General features: G+C 54.7%; 1 long non-coding RNA gene across 3 annotated transcripts in view; it reads left to right on the top strand.

The window, feature by feature from the left end:
- The first annotated feature begins 11,535 nt into the window (after positions 1 to 11,535).
- LOC308631439 overlaps positions 11,536 to 19,150 on the top strand; it is a 566,835-nt gene continuing 559,220 nt past the window's right edge. Inside the window, exons 1-3 of one of the 3 annotated variants that reach the window (XR_014018200.1) lie at positions 11,536 to 11,616; positions 13,135 to 13,203; positions 16,127 to 16,166. This is a non-coding gene — a long non-coding RNA (uncharacterized lncRNA). Of the gene's footprint in view, positions 11,617 to 11,978; positions 12,470 to 12,812; positions 13,204 to 16,126; positions 16,167 to 19,150 lie in introns of those variants that run through there. The other 2 variants (XR_014018201.1, XR_014018202.1) reach the window with 2 other exon arrangements.

Here is a 19,150-nt window from a genome sequence, read left to right as displayed (position 1 = left end):
GGACAGGGCAGGACCAGGGCAGGGACTGCAGCTGAGGGAGCCCTGAGGTGGAGGGGCCCAGCCTGGGGGGCCAAAGTGCTGGTGTGGTGCACCCAGATGGGGGATTCCAGGCAAGGGGAGGGAGGGGGCATACCACAGTGTCGACCTGTGGGGCCAGGACCTGCTCTGGGGACCTGGGGACCTTGTCCAAGAATGGTGTGGGGAGGGTGTAGGGCTTGGGTCACAGGCCCAATCTGCCATTAGGGTAACTGGGCTGGCTGCCTCCTCATGCAGCGGGACTTGCAGGTGCCTCCCATGCAGAGAGGATGGGCACAGAGAGGCCTTGGGCAGGTGCCCTCCCTCCACTTTGTGAAATGAAGAAGTGGGCCTGTCCACGCCGGTCCCGCTGCCCACCTCCAGGCAGTTCCTGGTCCGCCTTTTATGTGGCCCCCAGCCCTGACACAGTGAAACAGGCAGCTGGTGACACAGCAGCTCGGCACCCTGACACCAGCCCTGGCGCCACCTGGGGCAGGAGACTGGCCACGAGCCCCGCTTCTCTGGGTGACAGCCCAGTGGGCGACTGGCTACCCCAGCTGCGGTGGCCATTCTCCAGCAGCGGCCACACCCCTCTTGCTGGGGTGGCGCCTTGGGCACTCCTGAGGGGCTGCCAAACCCCCTGCCCTGCGGCACTTCCTGATGACGTCCACTGTGAGCTTAACACCCGGTGTGCCTGGACAGTGGCCCAGGTTGAGCAATCCCCACCCATGTCCTCAGGAGCAGCTGGCTAGGAGAAAGCCCCTTTCCCAGGTGACCTAGGGGAGGGGCAGGCCCTCCCTGGGACAACACCAGTCCTAGACCCTCAAGCTATTCCCTCAGGCACCATGTGGGAGTGGAGAGCCCCCACTGCCCCACAGCCCTGCCCCTCCCCTCGCCCCGCTCCTCTCAGCCTGGCATCAGCCTGGTCAGCAGGTAGCCACTCACCCTGCCTATGTTGTCCACTCGCAGGACAGGACATGGGCTCCGGCCAGCAGCCTGGCTGCTCCCTGGCACCGGTAACTGGCCCCCCACTACCCCTCAGGTGCCCCTGCGGCCCAGAGCTGGGTGGCAGTGCTGGCTTCCTCTTCAAGAGCTTCACCAGCCCTGGACGGGCAGAGTCCTCGGCCCTGGGAGGACCCCCCCCCCAGGACCCTGCAGGAGGGAGTGGGCTGACCTTGGAGAGGGACCCTGAAGGCCAGCCTGGCCAGAGGAACTGGGTGGGAGCTGGCCTGGTGGACTTGTCGCCCCCTCCTGGGGCAGGGCAGGGCAGGGCGGGCTGCTTGGGTAGGCGCGAGGCAGGGTTTTTTTTTTTTTTAATATTTATTTATTAGTTATTGGCGGACACAACATCTTTGTTTGTATGTGTATGTGGTGCTGGAGGATCGAACCCGGGCCGCATGCATGCCAGGCGAGCACGCTACCACTTGAGCCACATCCCCAGCCCGAGGCAGGGGTTTTGAGAAGGGAAACAGCGGGTTTTAGGAAGGAGAGACTTCCTGCAGAACTACCGCAAGGAATGGAGATGTCTCACTGGGGGTTCCTGCTCCAGCCACGTGTTAGCTCTCTGTGACCAAAATGCCCGGCAAGAACAATTAAAGGAGGGAAAGTTTACTTGGGCTCACAGAACAGAGCCTCAGTCCATAGATGGCCGACTCCATTGCCCAAGGTACGGCCAGGGCCCTTGTGGCGGAAGGGCCTGGTGGAGGAGAGGAGAGCGGCTCTCTGCAGGAAGCCCCGGGAAGGGGCGGCGGGGCACATGTGCCCTCGCAGGGCCTGCCCCCAGCGACCAGCTCCAGCCATGGCCACCTGCCAACAGTGACCACCCGCCAGTCCAGTCGCCCTGGGTGAGCTCAGGAGCCCCAGGGACTAGACACCTCTGGATGTCCCTGCAGGGACACTGGAGCTTTAGGGCACACCTCATGTCCACACCCTAAACTGTCAGGCCTGGGAGGGTCTCCAGTTCCAGGTGAGGGGAGGGAATGGGGCCAGGGATGGGGGTGTGGTAAAGGGCCCTCGGGAGGCCTCTCCTGAGGGGCCGGTGGGTCCCGAGGCTTCAGGCTCCTTCCAGGCTCTGGGGAAGGAGAAGAACTGAACCAGTTTGCTCATGGCATTTTGTCTCACTGGGTGTGGTGGCCACATCTGTAAACCCAGCAGGAGGCTGAGGCAGGAGGAGCGTGAGTTCAAAGCCAGCCTCTGCAACTACCAGGTGCTGAGCCACTCAGTGAGGCCCCATCTCTAAATGGAATACAAAATACGGCTGGGGTGTGGCTCAGTGGTCAGCTGGGGTGTGGCTCAGTGGTTGAGTGTCCCTGAGCTCAATCCCTGGTACCACAAAAAAAAAAAAAAAAAAAAAAAAAAAAGCATTGTGTCGTTGGTCACTGATGAGACAAAGGAGTGGAAGGGGGGGGGGGTCTGTGTAGACCCCTGCCCATGCACTCCACCGTCCTTCCTGCCCCCCAGCTCCAGCTGGCTCCCTGATACCAGAAGAATTTGGGAGACGGTGGACGTGAGTCCTTGGTGCCAGGCAGGGGCAGCTCTCCTCCCCAAAGAGTGGGGTCAGGGCTTGGGGCTGGACTTGCGGTGTCCCCCATGAGGCTTCTACCAGGCGTCCCCTGAAATGAGAGCAGGGTGTCCTAGGCCCCCACCGCCCTGCCCGTCCCTCAGCAAGTGTCAGCCAGCCCTGTTCTTTGAGGACTCAGCCCATGGAATCCAGGTGCACAGGAAGCCCAGCCGCTGCTAGGACCAGCGTGACAGGAGAGGCACCAAGAAGCGTGAGAGCCCTGACTAGGTGTGAACAGCACGGGAACAGCACCACTCTGCCCAGCTCCCCGACTGTCACTGATGTGAAGGGTCTGGACACTGTCCACAAAGCCACCTGGAGAAGCTGGGCCTGTCCCCCCAGGCAGCGCTGCCGATGGAGGTGGGTGGAGAGAACCGGCCTGCTGCACCAGGGCCTCAGGGCTACTCTCAGCTCCCATGGGCAGAGCAGGAGATGAGGCCACTGGGCGGGCCTCTCCTGTGGACCCCCAGGCTCACACAGCCATCGGGCAGGTAGCAGGGCTGCATGGGGAGCCCCCACCTGGGGCGCTGTCCGAAGCCCGCACAGGCCTGAGCTGTCAGCAGGCATGAGGCTGGGGGTGGGCAGTAGGACTAGGTCCTGGTTGAGAGTGTGGACTGCTGACCTCTAGCAAGTGGGGAGACTCAGGAACCTCCCTGTCCCCAGGACCCCAGAGAGGGAAACTAGCACCTACTCTGGTCCTCCCGGCCTTGGGCAGGGCCTCCCAGCCCCCTGAAGAGTCTGTCAGCCCTCCACCTGCTTCCAAAACATCTGCAGGGGTGGTGACAGTGGAGAGCACCCTCCAGCTCCTGTAGGCGCACTGCAGGGAAGAGTCCCGCAAGCCCTGCCCCTTCCAGGTTGAGGCGCCGCAGCAGAGCCTCCAAGGGGCTCCCCCAGGTCTACGGCTGGCTGGGTGGGCAGCAGAGGCCACCCTCTAGCACCTCGTCCAGAACCTGTGGGGCCCACTGGTCGCTCCTGAGAAAGTGAACTGACCCTGCAGTCGTACATGGGGAGATGGGTGATGTTGCCCCACCCTATGGAGAAAATGGGGCCCCTAGACATCCCTTAGCCTACCTGAGAAAACAGGAACTGAGAGGTGGGATTGGACCCATGTGTGTTGGACACAGAATGCAGTGTGGAGCCCCACACCCTGGCACCAGAACACCTCGGCCCCAGGAGAGGCGCCTGGCCCTGCACCCCGCAGGCCTGCCCCACCTCCAGCCCACCCTCTTCCTGGGCCTGGCCTCAGCGTCCATCTTGCAGCCCACGTGCATCTGGTCCTGTCTCCAGGGAACAGGCAAATCCTCCTCCCAGAAGTATCTTGGGCTCCGTCCAAGGCTTCATCCTCCTGCCAAGCCGAAATCCCCGACTCTCGTGTGCCGAGGCCCGCCCTGCTCACTTCCTGAGGTCCAGTTCCAACAAGACCCAGTTCTTTCCCTTGAAGCAAAGAGTGACTAAATTCTGCAAGTAGGGGCTCAGCTGCTTCAAACACGTGCCCCCAGTGAACAGGTCCTTCACAAACTCGTCTCTACCTGTTCATTAGGGAGCAAATCCTCTGGGTCAAATAGGGTAATGGAAGGTTCCAGAAGTCCCCTCTCCCTTGCTGACGTTCGCAAGGGTGGGAGGTGAGCAGGCAGGTGGCCCAGGTCTCACCCCCAGGAAGGCTTTTACCCTTCCAGTGAAAGCCCAGGGCCGCCCTCTCTACAAGAAGCCCAGCAGCCCGAGGCCATCTGTCCTCAGTAGGATGCTCCAGTTAGTCCCACCAGCTTGTCAGAATCCCTTAATCCCAGCAGCTCCTGACTCAGGTTGGGGAGGGGCTGGGGAAGCTCACGACAGATCACTTTGGCTGGGTGGCTGGCACACAGGCTCCGGTCCTCCGGGCCTCCAAGGAGGCTTCGCCAGGCAGGTCCTCCTCGGCACAGTGCACATGGGCAGTTGTCTTTGCTTGCTGGTGACATTTCCTAACATTTCAGGGGGCTTGCCCTTCTGGACAAGGGTCCAAGAAAGCCCTGGGCTTACTGTCCCACAGTTGTGACACTTTATCCAAGACTGTAGCCCTCCTGGGAAAGGAGCCCTGCCATAGCGGAGCCGCGGAGCCAGCCTCTTCCATGAAAGCTGCTCCCATGTCATTGCTAAACTTGGCTCATTCCCCGGAGCTGGTCTGTGGAGGATGAGCTGTCAGGGGAGAGCCAACTTGGAGGAGAGTGTCACGAGAAGGCTCGCGGGGGACATGCCCTGCTCCCTGCAGGCCCTGGCCCCGTGCAGATGCCCGCTGAGCTCCATGAGATGGCCTTGCTCATCTGTGCCTTCTGTGAGAACAGCTGGGAGCTGGGCTGGGGACACACACCAACACGGACAGAGGCTGAGGCCGGAGGAGCCGGGGGATCACAAGTCCAAGGCCAGACTGAGGGACTTGGTGAGACTCCGTCTCAACATTTAAAAAATAACTGAAAAGGGCTGGGGTGTGGCTCAGTGGTGAGGCTCCCTTGAGCTCAACCCCCAGCACAAAAACAAAAAATACTTTAGAGGCTGGAGATTCTCCAACTTCTTTCAACCGAAGCTGAAGAACAGGCAGAGCACTGCCCGGTTGGACCCCGGAGGTGGTTTTCTGTGTGGAGTCCCAGCTGGGAGGGCTGAGCGGGCAGCTCCACCTCCCAAGTCCCCCCTCTCCTGTGAAGTGGGGTGGCCAGAGGACCCCCATGCAGGGAGGGTGGGGTCAGGGAAGTGGCCCCTCTCCCAGGACACCTGCTCTGTCTGGGGTCCACCAGCCTCTGGAGTCCAGGGACTTCTGGGAGGCCAAGGCCCGTGGGCAGCTGCAGGGGTGCATTGCCCCTGTCCTGGGGTTTGCTTCAGGGTGGCCTGGGGGAGACTTGCCGGACCTTCTGGAAGCTCTGCCTTCGGAACAGGAGCTGCTGGAAGGGACAGTTCCTCTTCCGGAAGCAAGAGCCTGGGGAAGGGAGGCAGGGAGGCCGCCTGCCCCGGCCTGCGTGGCAGCCTGTCCTTGCTGTTCCCGTGTGACTTAGGCCCCCGCTCCGGGGCGAGTCCCTTGGGACCCAAAGACCACACTGCTTTGGACCTGAGGCTGGTGTCCAGGGTGCCCCACAGCTGTGAGCTGAGCTGTGTTCCTGCTGTGACGGTGACCGCGCCCATCCCCTCCAAGAACCTCTCAGGGAGATAGGCCTGGAGTGGACACTGGGTTCAGCCCAGACCCCGGTCAGGGTGGGCCACACTTCACAGGGTCTCCACAGGCTCAGGCTGAGTTCTCCCGACTTGTCTTCCACCTGGGAGGCCATTCACACGAAGCCCTTTTGGGCTGCCAGCGTCCAGTGGCAGGTGGACATGCAGCCATGAACCCCTGTGCCCCAAGCCAGAGCAATGTGGGGAGGTGCCAGCCACAGAGCTTCTGGGGATCAGCAGAGGCTGCTGGTGACCACGTGCCCTCGCAGACTAGGCCCAGCCCTGCTTCCCTGGGCAAGGCCCCTAACCTCCACACCTCAGCGGCAGGGGGAAATGCAGTGTCAAGTCCAGTCCTCATGGGGTCACATTGTCCTCTGGCTCCTCAGACCCTGCCCACTTCTGTTTCCTTTCTTTGGGTTCCTCTAGAGGAAAATCCATGCCTCGTCCCACGTGGGGCAGCTCGGGGTCATGACTAGAATCCCACCCTGCCCTGTGCTCAATCCCGAGCTCTGCTGACCCTGACACCTGTTCTGGGTGGACCCGTGGTATCTAATCCTCCAAGAGGAGGGGCCTGTTGATCCCACCATCTGGGCTGGTTTAGCTCAGGTCTTTACATATTTTTCAGACCCTTGCTGATGGCAAAAATCCTGGCCATCGAGTCCCCTGGAAGTCACCTGGGGTCTCAGTTCCACCTTGTCTCCTTTGCTTCAAGGGACGCTCAGTGCTGAGGCGGAGGCCTGGGGTCTCAGGTGAGCCGAACCGCTAACTCCACACCCCCAGAAAGGGCACAGTGAGTTTCTGGAGCCAGTGCCCCCTGTGGCCTCCCAGTGTGTGAAAGGCACGGCACAGGTGCCCAAGCCAAGGTGGGGACGTTCCTGGGCACAGGGCTACATCAGCCCTCACTGGGAAGTGCCCACAAGTCACAGAGGCAGATGAATGAGCTGAGTAGTCCCCTGGGGACAGAGCACTCCGTGCCGAGAACGCTGCTCAGCTGCCGTGGGTGGCAGTGTGAAGAGGCCTTGCTGACCTCCCCTTGCAGAGAGGCAGTCCTGGGCTGTCCTGGGATGGGCTGCATCAATTCCCTCCTGGAGGCCTGGAGTGGACACTGGGGTTCAGTCCAGACCCTGGTCAGGATGGGGTCAGCCTAGGATCAAGGCGTCCACAGGGCCACTCTGCCCCTAGCAGCCAGAGCGCGGACGCTCTTCGGCCCCCAGTTCCTGCAGCCCCAGGCCCCCCTGGCTAGCGGCCCCTCCCGTTTCTGCCAGTCCAGGGCAACCTCATGCTAACCCATCTGCCAAGACCCTATTTCCAAATAAGGTCACGTCCGAGGTCCCGGCAGACCTGCCCTGGGGGGAGGCTCTTTCACCTGGCACATGGTGGCCAGGTGAGTTCCTGCGGGGCTCCTGCAGAGTGGGCATGCGCTGATTCTCCATCTCAGTGGTGGCCCTGACCTGGGGGCTCCTGCTGACCCAGCAACAGGCCATCCATGTCAGCTGCAGGGAATGGAGACGGCTGCCCCTGCCTTGCTCTTGAGGCTCAGGGAGATGACCCCCGGGAGCCACACCCACAGGGCCAGGGCCCAGCTCCCACTTCCCAGAGCAATGGACAGTGCTGGCCAGGCCCAGCTCATGTACACTTGTGGGCATCTGTGGGATTTCCACAGAATATTCTAGAAGGCCCAAACGGGAGGAACAGATGGAAAAGAGCTCCAGACCAGAAGCTGGGCCCACCACAGTTCCAGTTCCCCACGGCCTCTTGGGTTTCATCCTTGCCACCAGAGGGCCCCTCCCCGCCTCTGACCCCTGCACCTGCTTCCCTTCCTCTGTGGCACTGATGAGAAGATCAGGGCCTCCAGATGGGGAGGAGGGGGTGGTGCAGGGACAAGGGGGCAGCTGGGCGTGCTCAGTGACAAAGCCCTGGGTCCCCTCTCCAGCACCACAAGAAGAGAGAGGAAATCTAAGGAGGTGCTCCTCTGTGGTCAATGGTGCAGGATGGACACCCGAGAGTGGCACCTCCCTGACTTTTTGGAACCACTTTAGATTTACGGGAAACTGGAGAGTGAATAGGACGCTCCCGTGTGACCCACCCTTGTTTGTAAGGGACAATGGTCACACCGTGAGCCCCATGGGCTCATGATAGGAATCAAACTCACTTTGTACAGGCCTCTCTGGCTCCTCCTTGCACCCAGTCCCCGTCCCAGAACCCTACACAGGATACCACATCACCTTCAGTCCTGCCTCCTCAGCCCGTTAGGTTTTGCACCCTGGGGCACCCTGTGCCCGGCATCCTGCACCCTTGCCCGCACCTCGGCCAGCTGTCTGGCAAGGCCACCAGCAAGAGTCTGCAGGCCGGCCGGCCCCTGCCCTCCTGCTGCAGATCAGCACCCTGTGGCCTCATCACCTGGCTGTGGGCCAGGCAAGGGGACGCAGAGAGAAGGGGCCCATGCCAGTCAAGTCCTTTGTTCCAGGAGCTCCCTACATGGACACTGTCACCAGTGGACACAGCCCTCGCCACCGTCCTTGTGTAAGTGGCTTATCTGAACACAGTGGCCTCCAGGTCCTGTGACGAGGCCTGACACAGACGTGTGTGAGTGCAGGCTCCCGTCATGGACTCCCCACTCCATTTTATCAGGGCTTCTCTGCGCACATGGTGTGTCTTGTGTGGGGGCTGTCCCCCGAACCACGCTCCCGCCCCGCTCGGGGTGGACGAGGGATTCCTTGGTGCTGGAGACCTCCACGGCACCAAGAGTCTGGGGAGAGAACAGACTTGGGGTGCAGGCAGGGAGCAGGAAGCCAGGGGCCGCGGCAGGAGCCAGGCAGCTGCTTCTCTGCTGTCTCAAAATGGCGGCAGAGCCGTCGCCCCGCCGTGACCCTGGGGGTGCTCCCCAGCGGGAGACCGAGGGGCCTGGCTAAGGGTGCTTCCTGTCTCCGGACAGTGCCTGGCCCCGGGTCAGCGTGATCCCATGCGACCTCTGTGATGGCTCTGCCCAGCTAGGCCAGCGCCTTGGAGGGAACCACTGTTCCCTGATGGACCTCCCCCGACTTTGCTGGAGGAGACCCCGGGCTCCAGTGTAGTGGGCACCATGGGGACTGTGCTGCTGACCCCGCCCAGCCAGAGCAGAGGCAGCCTCATGGCTCTGACTCTGCTTCTCTGCATTCATTCTGCAGCAGCAGCAGGCCGCGGCTGGAGAGGGCAGGGCCCCTGCAGGGCACGAGGAGGTGCCGGCCAGTGCCAGTGAGGCTCAGGACCCTGCAACCAGCCTGGCTTCTGCGAGAAGCCTCCTGGGTCCCGTCTGTGGGGAGTTTGCACGGCCTTGGGCCCATGGTGTGGAATCCCAGGGGCCAGGACCAGGTGGGGAGCAGACACCCGTGCACACGCAGCTCTCGGCCTCCCGGAGGCAAGGGGGCCCCTCACGCTGCCTCCTCGGTGTTCTGCTCTGGGCCAGATCAGGACAGATGACAGCTGGGAGCCGGGACCCACTGAGAAGATGGGATGCTCCAGGTGCAGAGCCATGCCCCTGGACAGAGCCTTGGATGCATCCAGACCTGGGGCCTCCCCCTCACAGGTAGGTGAGGTTGGCCTGGTGGAAAACGCCGACAAATGAATCCATCACAGAGCCAATGCCCCCTTGGCGGGAGCCTGGAGGGGGTGGCACATGGCCACCAGGCAGTGGGGTCAAACAAGCTTTCAGGGTCTGCTCCTGTCACCTCAGACGCGCTCGCCCCCTCCACGCGCACGCCCCGCCACGCGCACGCCCCCCCGACGCGCACGCCCCCGCCACGCTCACACCCCCCCCACAGGCTCGCCCCCCCCCCGCGCACACCCCCCCGCGCACGCCCCCCCCGCGCACGTCTCCCCCCCCGCGCACGTCCCCCCCCCGCGCACGTCCCCCCCCCGCGCACGTTCCCCCCCGCGCACGTTCCCCCCCCCCGCGCACGTCCCCCCACAGGCGCACGCCCCCCCACGCGCACGCCCCCCCCACGCGCACGCCCCCCCACGCGCACGCCCCCCCCCACGCGCACGCCCCCAGAACGCCTCCCTGTAGTGCGTCGTGCGTCAACGGTCGGTATTAAAGAGGATGCGCTGTGGAACCTGTGGTCAGTGGCTGAGGTGCCAGACCTGGGACGGCGACGGGGGAAGGAGGGCCTGGGCGACGTGGAACCAGGAGCACGCGACGCTCGGAGGTCCTGTTCCGGCCCTGGGCCCGCAGCCAGACGACAGGCCGGGAGGAGCCACGGTAGGTGGTGGCCGGGAGGCAGTGGGGGCCCCAGACGCTGGGGCGCCCTCCCGGCGCTGGTCCTGGGCTCCCGCGGGACAGAAGCGAAGACCCTGGGCGCGTCCCTCGCGCAGGCGGTGCTACGGGCGAGGCACCTCGCTGGGAAGCGGGCGCCTCAGGTTGAGCTGGGCCGCCCCGAGCGGGTAGCACGTGGCGGCTGCTGCGGCTTCCCCTGCCGCCTGGGCACCGGCTCTGTCCCCGCGTGGTGTTGGGTTTGCAGGGGCAGCGTCGTTCTGGGCGTGTGCCGCGGCCGGAGTTCCGGGCCTCGCTCGGCGCGGCAGGGTCGGGGCCTCACTGTGCGACGGGGCCGGGGCTGGGGCCTCGCTTGGTGCCTCAGGGTCGGGGCCGGGACCTGGCTCGGCTCGGCTGGGCGGCGTCGGGGCTGAGGACGGGGGACCTCGCTCGGCGCTTTAGGGTCAGGGTCGACCCAGGCCTGGCTCGGCTCCGCGAGGGCGGAGTCGGGGCCTCGCTCTACGCCTCAGGGTCGGGGCCAGGGCCTCGCTCGGGATGCGTTGGGGCCGGGACTGGGGCCTGGCTCGGCTCGGCGGCGTCGGGGCTGAGGCCGGGGCCTCTCTCGGCGCGTCAGGGTCAGGGTCAGGGTCAGGGCCGGGGCCAGGGCCTGGCTTGGCGCCTCAGAGTCGGGGCTGGGGCTGGGGCTGGGGCCTGGGCCTCGCTCTGGCGCGTCAGGGTCAAGGTCAGGGCCGGGGCCTGGCTTGGCGCCTCAGACTGGGGCCTGGGGCCTGGGCCTCGCTCGGCGCGTTGGGTCCGGTCTGGGGCTGAGGCCAGGGCCTCTCTCGGGTCAGGGTTAGGGCCGGGGCCTGGCTTGGCTGGGTCGGGTTCCGGGCCGGGGCCTGGCTGGGCGGGTCAGGGCGGGGGCTAGGGCCGGGGCCCAGGCCTGGCTTGGCGTGGGGGGCCGGGCTCATTTGCCGAGCCTGGCTTTGAACCCAGGATTCTCCTCCGTGTTCCACGCCGCTGGGGTACAGAATGAGCCGGGGCCAGGCTCTTGTTTTCTGGTTTTGGGGTCCCTGTGTCTGGGGTCCCTTTGTAATTGACTTTTCTTGTCCCTTGCCATCGAGGCGGGGGTGCTGGACCACTGTGCAGCGGTCCCTGCTGCTTGGATGAATGAAAGGATTCGTTGGTCTGGGGGCCATCCCACCACCCCACCGTTTCCTGTGTACCCATCATCCTGTTTCAAAACTTTTCTCCAGAGTACTGTGCATGGAAGGGTAATTCTTGAGCAGGACACCATGTGTTTACAATATAGATTAAAAGGTCTTTTATTTTTAAAAAATGCACAAAAACTTTTGAAGTTTCCTGAAAATGAGCCTTTTTTAGTGTGTACTTTATTATAGATAGAAGAGGTACAAAGAAAATGACAAGAACGGCTCACGGAAAACATGAGAGCTGTTAGCAGATCCTGGATGGGAAGCCCAAGGTAAATACAGATGACATTTAATCTCAATTCAGTAAGAATTACAAACTTCCTGCTTCATGTAAGCAGGGTTGCATTCCCAGGAGGCTGGACTGTGGTACCTGGACTCTTCTATACCGTCCTGGATGATGTCACCTGCCAGCCCAACCCCAGCAGCAGGTAGGGGAGGCTCCAGGGGACCAGCACAGTCTTGCTGAGGAAGGTTGGGGTGAGAAGGAGACAGGGGAGGGGAGACCATTGGACCCTGGTGCAGGGGTTCTCTGCCGAGCAGAGGAACTGAAGTCTGGGTGTGTGTTGAGGGCAGCAGCCTTGCAGAGGTGATAGCATGCCAATCTTCAGAATAGGGAGGGGTTGGGTGTCTTGGGGCTTTAGGATCTGGGGCTTGGAGTGGGCAGGGGAAGCATACTTGGAGTGGAACAGAGGAGAGATTTCTTTCATTAATAAGTGTCCTGAAGCGATGTCATTTGAAGTCAAGTTTCAGAATGTGAGCTGCTAGTGGTAGTGTTTCCTCTGAAGAAGAACCTGCAGGTTTCCAGTGCAGGTCTGTAGAACAGGTGAGCTGGTCTCAGGAGTGGGTATTTTCTTCTTCACTGGTCATTCATCCCAGTTCAATGAATGGTAGGTATCCACTCTTTTGTATGCTAAAGATTCCCACGTCCATGCACAACTTAATGTTACCAGAAACATTTTGTGTACTTCTTCTTGACTTTTCTTTTAGGTCTTTCCCAATAAGCAGAGTAGCTGTCCAGTGGTGTTCGTCAACACGGTCCCCAGTGTCTATATAGACACTGGGAAAGACCACAGGAGATTCTTTTTGAAGTGCATGATGAGATGACTTTGAGTCCAAATAGAATTCACAGGTGTACAATTAAGTGCTCAAAAGTATTTTGAGGATTTATCCTGGCACCACTATTCTGAGCCTGAGGGGGACCATGACATTCTCAAGTATGAAGGACAAAGGATTCTGCAGTATGATCCTTCAAAGTATCTCTGAACAGAAAAGTGTTATGTGGTGAGAAAAATTTAGCCATATATTGAGATTTGTGTGTATCTTTCCTAGATCGAAGAATCTGGAATTGTTTTAGGTTAGCCTTGATCTGTTAGTACTGTGATAATGGTGAGGACATTGCCGTGCCTTTCCTTATCTGTCTTGCTTCCAGTTTCCTTCTGTATGTAAACTTAAAAAAAAAAGTCATGTGGGAGTGAAGTTCTTATTTTCTCTCACATTCTGTTGTAAATGATGTTTATATTTTGACCAGTAGAAACTTAGATGTGTCAGAGTTGTACACATCCATGGTAGTTAAATATTAACATGGGTTATTTTAGCTCATTCTGTTCGTGCTCAATGTTGATAAATGTATCCCTGTTATCTGAATGCTTAGTAAAACACTGTGGTTGGTATTAGAAGTGTATGGAAAGAGTAGCACCGTTGCCTATGATCCGTGGCCTGGTAGTTTTCAGGTCTTGATTGCTGAGTTGAAGGTTTCCGAGCCTCAGGTCAGTTTCTGATGAAGAGCATTTCCTGATAACTTTGCACTCTCATTTCTTTTCTTTGTATGACAGGTTGTGTTGATGAGATGGGACGCCAAGTAGAATAGGAAGGATGATGCTCCAATGCCAAGGGAATGACCCCTAGAAACATCAGGTCTCACACTCAAACCAAGTGTGATCTTGCAGGTGCTGGAGAGAGATTCTGAGGCTGGCCGTGAGTCAGTGGATGGAGAGCCTTGGAGGCCCTGCTGCAAGGTAGGAGGCACTGGTTTGCATTTGGGCAGCAAGGCAGTGTGGGCTCTGGTTCAACATCCACTTGGCAGATACCACCAATGCTTGAGGATGGAAGAGAGCCCCCCAGACCTGGGTAGTGCTTGACTCCAGGGGAATGGCACAAACTGGGGGTTAGTTGGGGCCTACATGTGGGGGTTAGAATGTGTGGGGAGGGGAAGTGGTGGGAGGCAGTTCAGGGGCTACTGGCTGAGGAGTAGCAGTTTGAGTCTGGGCATTGGCTGAGTGATTCTTGCAGAGGTTAGAGAATGCCAAGCTTGGGGACACACACCCACTAGGGATATGTGTCCTCGAGGATGTAGGGCCTGCACCTGGGGGTGAGGTAGGGTGGCTGCAGGGTAGGGGAGGTGTTTCATGGTAAATGTATGGGAGTGTTATTTAGAGGGGACCTTCCTTTGCTTATTAAGCATATTGAAACAGTGAGTGTGAAATCCAGGTTCTGAACACCATCTGGCACTGGTTTTTTTCTCCTTATAAGGAGTCTTGTGCAAATGCTCAGTGCAGGGCTTTGCCACACTTGATTCATCTTACTTGTGACTTTTCCCCTGTAGTTGATGGGTTCTTGGTTTCATTTCTTGTATACCAATGACTCTTATAACTTAAAACAAACTCACATTGCCCAAAACGGTTTTTGTATCTCTTCTGCTACTTGGCAGTTTATTTTACCTTTGCCAGTAACCAGTGTCTTCCCACTGGCATTTGTCTTCAAGTTGTATAAGCTGAGTCTTTGGTAACACTTTGCTGTCACAGTCAACGTATCTTAAGGCTCACCCATCTTAAGAGGTACCTTGCCACTGAAAAGTTGAACACGCAGGTGTCCTGATGTAAATGCCAGCATGTTGTACTTCGTACCCCCAATCCCCCGAACAACCACAGCATGCCAAGATGGAGGATCCTACCTTGGTGAGACCTACAGCTCCAGGAGCAAAACCTCTTCCCTGTTTGTGCTTGAAGGGAAGAAGGAGCCCTCAATGTTGGCAGCTGGCTTCCGAGCATGGAGCACGGAGGCCCGGCAGTTGAGAAGCCAGATACTGCAGGAGCTGGAATAGTGTGTGGACCTTCTAAGAGTCCCTGCAGTATAGGCCCTGCGTCAGGGGGAAGGCCTCCAGCAAATTTCACAGGTTGCTTCTCTGGGAGCTCAGCTGTGTGTCTGAAGGTTGTGGGTGCATTTGATCAGTACTGTGAAGTGAACCGTCTCAAAGTCACAAGGAGAAAGAGAAAAAGGAAAGACCAATCTAAGATCAGTGTTAAGAAACGGATGCATAGTGCTAGTCTGACTTACTCCTCTATTGAGGTTTGGGGTTGAGAGAACAGGAAGTTGTTATGACCAAGGAAGTAGAGCTGTGAATGGATGGGGTCTTTGTATTTTCAGGAGAGTAGAATTGTCTGGTGACTGGTCTTTGGCTAACACCATGCACCCCATTTCCCAGGAACAGGCCTTATAATAATGACCCCGGTAGGTGATCACTGTGTGTGAGTGTTGCATATCGTGCATCAACTGTGCTGCTGATGACATTGACATTCTGCTCATGGGCCATTGTCTGTCTGTCCCTGTTTTGGCAGCTGTGTTTGGAGATTTGGAAGTTCCTGCACTCTGTTTGCTGGTTAAGACATGATGTTTTTGGTCCTGGTGCATCAGTAGCTGATCAGAGCAGACTGTGTACTTGTATTTATGTTGGAGAACCAGTCTTTGTCCATGGACTTGAGGTTACTTGAGGAAAGAAGCTGTGATGTACTGCAGAATTGGACCAGAAGCAAAGATGACAAAAATGGATATTGAATTGTACTTAGGACAGACATGTCAAAACCCAAGAATCTACCAAAAGATATGAAAACCATGACTGAAGTGAAGAAAGTGAGGAGTTCTGGGATTCTTCTCAGTACCAGCAGCCCTCCACTCACTGCACTCTGTGCTGCCCTCCGGGGACTTATGAATGAGCTGTCTCCATAGCCTCAGTTGATACATGTGCAGTGTACCTCTCCTCTGGCACTTAACTCATCTGATGTTTCTTAGGGCATAGACTTTTGTTTTTAATTTAAGTCCTCATTGAGAGAGAATTCTCAGAAACTTCAGGGCATTTTTATTTATTCCAAAGTACATTTCATCCTGTAGCTACTGCTTTACCCTCTTACATCTTTGTAACCAGTCAGGTAGCTCATCGCTGTGTGATTTTCTTCCTATTTTTATGTGATCCCCTGTTTGTTCTTCATATTTCTCTCTAGCTTTTGCATCGGAGATAAAACACACAACACTTTACATTCTGCATCTAAATTATTTCACTTATGATATTTTTAGTTCTGTTCATAACTTTGCTGGATGTAGCAGTCTTGGTTGGCAAGTGTTTTTCTTTCAAAGCTTGGAATATTTCATTCCAACCTCCCTTGATCTTAGAGTCCAAGGTGAGAAGTTTGAAGTGAGGCATTATAAATAAATATAATCAAACTTATACAAATATAAGTTTATATGAATGTAAATAAATGTGACCTGATGTTTTTCTGGTGTATCTTTCATTATTTCTCCTTCTTTCCTATGTTAGTCATTTTGGTTATGATATGTCTTGCAGGGCTGCTTTTTATAAAAATGTTTTAGTTGTCAGTGGGTCTTTATTTTATTTATTTGTATGTGGTGCTGAGAATTGAACCCAGTGCTTCACACATGCTAGGCAAGCGCTCTGCCATTGAGCCACCATCCCGGCCCCCAGGGCTGCTATTTTCCTTAACCTTTTCTCCTTGGGATTCTGTATGGATTGTGTATGTGTATGACTTATTTGTAATGTTTGAAATTTTTTCAAATGTTATTTCATCAAAAAGTTTAATGCCATTAACCTGAATCTCTATGTTCTTCTCTACCTTTGCCATGATGCTGTCATTGACCTTGGACCCCAAGAAATGGTATTTGCCAGCCATGGACTGAAAGCTTTGAAAATGTGAGCAAAAATAAACTTTCCTCCTTTAAATTGATTTCTGGTGTATTAGTCATATTAATAATTATTAACAGGGAAGGAGATAATTTTTATCAAAATTTTGAGCTTTTGTTTTTCAGTTTATTCTTTTCTAGGTTTTAAGGCTATTTTGAAGAACTCAGTGTATCTCAATTTTATATAAGGTTTACGTTTTCAGTGATACCAATTTTGCTTCAATGTAAGTTTCTCTTCTAACTAAAATTGGACAAAGCTGACTGTAATATAATTTGATCCATCAGACCCTCCAGGAAATGTTCTTAGTAAATATGCATGAACTTATCTCAAATGATTTGGAGAGTTCTTCAGGCCTGGGTGCTTTATTCGAAGAGAAGGAAAATATAAATTAAAAGCTGCAAGTTATAAATGCATTTGGGAACCCACTCACATCCTCCTCAGCTATAATGGTAGTTACTGAGAGGAGTGGCGCAGGACTGATCACACACACACACCTGGGACAGGAAGCGGGGTTTATTGTCAGGAGCCTGACAAGGCTGCTCTGCACAAAGCAGGGACAGCAGCAGCAATGCCACCTTTAATTTCCCTTTACGGGCTAGAATCATGGCCACGGTGCCAGGGGCGGGTTTAGTCCTGACTGACAGAGTGAGCATCCCCTGATCTTGTAGAAGGCAAGTTTGTTTCTGGGGAACAGAGACAGGTAGTTTTCCTCTTTCACAGGGGGACAGGGAAAGCGCCATTTCCTTTATCTTCTCCAGGAAAGAACAGGGAAACCAGCATGTCCCCACCTCAGGCTCTGTTAAGTTGTCTCCTGTCTCTCAGAGAACAGGGAGAGACCAGCATGTCTCCAGGCCAGTAGGGTTTATCTCAGGCTGCTTTCCATTTCTTGGGAATAAGAACAGTATTCATAAAGTGGGGGTGGGGAAAAGGACGATGGCTGCAATTATGCTAACAGTTATGTTATAACTTGTTAACCACCTGTGGGAAATTTCACTGCGATGTTCTCATTAAGATTTATCTTGCAACTGTAGATTTAATATTTAGTGATAATTTTCTCAAGACAAATCATAAGCGTGTTTTCCATGGATATTTTGAGAACCATAGTCACTACACAAATTTTAAATATCAGATATTGCCACCTAAATCTACTTTCTGACAGGGTGCCGTAAGTAAATGTGGTATGGATTTGTATGGAAAACTAAATATTTGTACCCAACAGGCAAAATAAAAATTTGATGTGTCTGAATCACAAATATCAAGGTACATTTCTATTGCAGATGTAATAAAATAAGAGATTTTTGACTCCCTCCTTCTTCATACTTATAAACCATTCTTATTTTTTTAAAAATGTAGTAGAGTGACATGATTTTAAAGAAACTCTTAAAATTATATGAATTACAATTGAATGGCATTCCCTTGTCCCTCATTAGTTCTTGACCATATGACAGAGTGAGAATTCAGTAATGAACTTTCCTGTGGTTGGCAGTATGAGAATGGTGTAGAAACGGAGGATCTGTCCCTGAACCACAAACATAAATGCTCTTCAACAGGGAGTAAATGCTCGTATAATTAGATATCCAAAACTATAAGCTACCATAAATTCTATATTATGTAAGTATTTTAATGTTGCCTTTATAAGGCATATGGATAAGGTTACTTATTTGTTATTCAGAAAGTCCTTCTTAGTACCTCCTTTGCATTTAGCACTATTTTGTTTTTTATATATATATAATATATATATATATATTTTAGTTGTTGATAGACCCTTATTTTATTTATTACTTATATGTGGTGCTGAGACTCGAACCCAGTGCCTCACGCATGCCAGGCAATTGTGCTACTGCTGAGCCCCAGCCCCAGCCTGCATTTAGCATTATTTTGGATGCTGGAAAATATATAATAGCATTTTGACTCTGGTATTTTTATTTTTTACTTTCAAGATTGGAAAGATTGTTCCTTTCTGTTTTAGGACATGAATATATTTGTATGGATTTTAAAATGGGAATAAGATCCATAAAGGACCCAACCAAAAAGCACGTAAGCTAGAAAACCACAAACCATTATATAAAGGGCATGAATCATACTGTCTTTAATTAAGTGGGTCTTAGTTTAAAAGGCCAGGGGCTCGTCCGGTTTATGAATAGGTTGAGTTCTTTTGTGAGTCTTGATTGTGTTACATATCTATAATATATGCATACATTTGGCATAGTAATATACACACATGCAGAAATACTTATATATGTATAGACATGGAATATGGCTTCCAAGAGACAGAGGGCATAAAATGATTACAGATGTTTGTAGACTTTTGAGCTGAAACATAATCAGTGCCAGTTGGCATTTTTCTTTCCACATCTTTTAGTTCATGCATTATAATTATACATAACGAGATTTTTTGTTGGATATTCATACCTGAACACAATCTAATAATGATATAATTTGGCCAATATTGCTCCCCAGCTCTTCTCCCCTCCCTGCCTGCCTCCCACCCCTGGGTCTGTTTCCTTTACTGATCTCCCTTTGATTTTCCTGAGATAATCCCCCCACACCTTTTTTTTTCCTATTTCCTCTCTAGCTTGCCCATATGAGAGAAAAAATATGACCCTTGACCTTCTGAGTTTGACTTATTTTGCTTGACATAATGATGTCCATCCATTTTCCTGCAAATGACATGATTCCATTTTTCTTTATGGATAAACCTCCATGTCACCTCACTTGTCTTAGGATTCCTGGTGTTGGGCACATAGGGAAGCTAGTGCCAGTTCACTGCATTGATGACAGTAATAGCACAGCCCTTCTAACTCCTTCACCTTCAATTTTGGTGTTCCTCCCGTGTGCCTGCTGTGATCCTTGTGGGTGATCATTCATCCTGGTGCTGGAATAGTATGACTTGCTGTAAGGATGAAGGACACAAAGCCAGAGAAGGAAACAGATAGCAGTGGGGGGAACTCCATTAGTTTGACTCCATGTCCAAAGTCCCATATCACCTTTTT

Source organism: Spermophilus citellus, assembly GCF_964194105.1.
Source record: "Spermophilus citellus genome assembly, chromosome: 12".
NCBI lineage: Eukaryota > Metazoa > Chordata > Mammalia > Rodentia > Sciuridae > Spermophilus > Spermophilus citellus.
Note: the sequence above shows the minus strand (reverse complement) of the source record. Positions and strands in the feature narration are given on the sequence as shown.